The sequence below is a fragment of the Balaenoptera acutorostrata genome, chromosome 1 (genome assembly GCF_949987535.1).
Source record: "Balaenoptera acutorostrata chromosome 1, mBalAcu1.1, whole genome shotgun sequence".
In the NCBI taxonomy this organism is placed as follows: domain Eukaryota; kingdom Metazoa; phylum Chordata; class Mammalia; order Artiodactyla; family Balaenopteridae; genus Balaenoptera; species Balaenoptera acutorostrata.
Genome location: NC_080064.1, coordinates 91,713,768 through 91,715,897, shown reverse-complemented (window position 1 = coordinate 91,715,897; position 2,130 = coordinate 91,713,768). Strand labels below are relative to the sequence as shown.

Below are 2,130 nucleotides of genomic sequence, written 5' to 3'. Positions count from 1 at the left end.
CAATGAGAAAGATAAATCAAAATGCCTCAGTGACCATATATCCAACTCAAACTTTATCTATTTAAATGTTACATTTGCCTCCCACTAATAAATCTTTATTTCACTCAAACTTGAACAATAAATCTTCCATACTGAAGCATCTTCCTTGCCTAATTAATTCAAAGGAAAAAACCAAAATGATTAGTAAAGAAAAATGTAGGGATTAACACACCCTTTTAATTTGTTTTAAATATTTTTAAGGTTTAAAAGTTGTTTAAAGTTTGTAATTTCTAGTAAGAAAACATTATCTGAATGAATACCCCAATGGCAAACCACTGTAAAATGGTTCAGCTGCATTTGGGGCAGAGGGGTAGAGATTATCTTCAAAGCACCCCAGCTTTCTTCATGAGAAGGTCAGAGGTACACTGGTTTGTATTATTATGACATCCATTAGGTGATCTAAGTTGCTTTTCCTTCAGCAGGGGCTTTATTTGTCAGAAGGGCATTATGCTTGACTTCCAAATTTGGCCAACAATTTACTGATGAGATTCATAATCTTTGGGTTGCTCTGATATTTTGACATATTTGCCAGGTTTTGAGCCACATCCTGGAAGGCCACCATAACTGCTGGATCCTGCATGCCTGCAAGAACCTCTGGAACACTAAGATTTTCATTGAGCCCAGGCATTCCTGCCATTCCAGGCATGCCCCCTCCCATTCTAGGCATTCCTCCAGGAAAATTACCAGGCATTCCGCCAGGAAAGCCACCTGGAAAAGAGCCATACCGAGCTCCTGATTGTCGTCTGGCTTCTTCCTCCCTCTGGGCTCTCTCATGTTCTTCCCAAGCATTCTTGACCCTTTCTGTTCTTTCTTGGATCTCTCTCTCTCTTCACGTTTTTGCTCATACTTTCTCTGACGTTCAGCAATTTTCTGGGCCCTTGGTTGAATTTCTTTCAGCATTGCACTAGCGTCTTCATCATAATCCAGCTTACAGGCAAGGGCAAGATCATGGGCAGCTTCTTCCCAATGGCCCAAAAGTCTGTGTGCTTTCCCTCGCCACTTGTATGGCTGAACAGAATCAGGATTTATTTCAATAGCTCTGTCACAGTCTCGGATGGCAGCATTTGACTTCTGTACTTTGATGAAGGCACTTGCTCTCTTGGCATACAGGATGACCAAACGAGGATTTCGCTTGATGGCATCTGTGAACGAGTCAATGGCTTTCTGTAGTTCACCAACATTTAGGGCATCAGTGGCAGCCACGTTTTTATCATTTGCCTGATCCATCATCTCCTCAGTTATCTCTACATTTTCATCTCCCATTTCTTGAGGGGCATCAGTGCCTGGTTCAAGCACACCTTCATTGTCAATTTCTAGATCACTTTCCTCACTTGATGGTTCGTCTGTCTTTATGTTTTCCTCCGCCTTCTTACTATCTGTTTTTTCTTCCTTGGTATTTTCTTCCAATTTAGTTTTATGAGTAGCAGGTGGTATTTTACCCCCATGCGCTCCACCCACTCCCTCAGGAAGCTCATTTCCTCGGTGTGCAGAACGCTTGGGTCCTGCTTGCACATTTTCACGAAGGCTCAAAGCTTGCTCACTTTGCCGGTGACCACGGTCCGGAAGCGGCAGGAGGCGGCGGGTGCGCGGAGGCTGCGGCCCCATCCCAGGCCCAGGCGCTAGCTCAGCGTGACCGCGTAAAGGGCAGTTTGTTTTCTTTTTTAGATTCCACATATAAGTGATATCATACTGAACTAATTCTGTAAAATTAGTTTTAAAAGATCCAAAACCAGACCTGAAAAAGTCTAGACTAGAAGCTTCTGCTTTGATCTGTAATTTTACTTCCTTATTAAACTTTCTTTTCTTCATGGCAGCTATGCATTACAGTGGTTGTTCAGTAAATGTTCAAAGGAAGTAACAATTAGATCCTCCACTTACATATATTCTTATAGAAGACCACTTATCTTTTGACATCTCTCAACTTCCTGTCCAACTTTACGTACCGCTTGAATCCTTCACCTTCTAGACGTTTTCCTGCATCGGAGCAGGTAATTCCTGACCCTTAATAAACCACGTGATTTATGTTTTCTTCCCTGTTCATTTTTTATCTTTTTTATCTTTTGTTGCCAGACCCAGTGTTCATGCATTAGA

At 42.1% G+C, this 2,130-nt stretch overlaps 1 pseudogene; it reads right to left on the bottom strand.

Moving 5' to 3' along the window:
- Positions 1 to 469: 469 nt before the first annotated feature.
- On the bottom strand, positions 470 to 1,579 carry LOC103015807 (hsc70-interacting protein-like; annotated as a pseudogene).
- Positions 1,580 to 2,130: the final 551 nt, after the last annotated feature.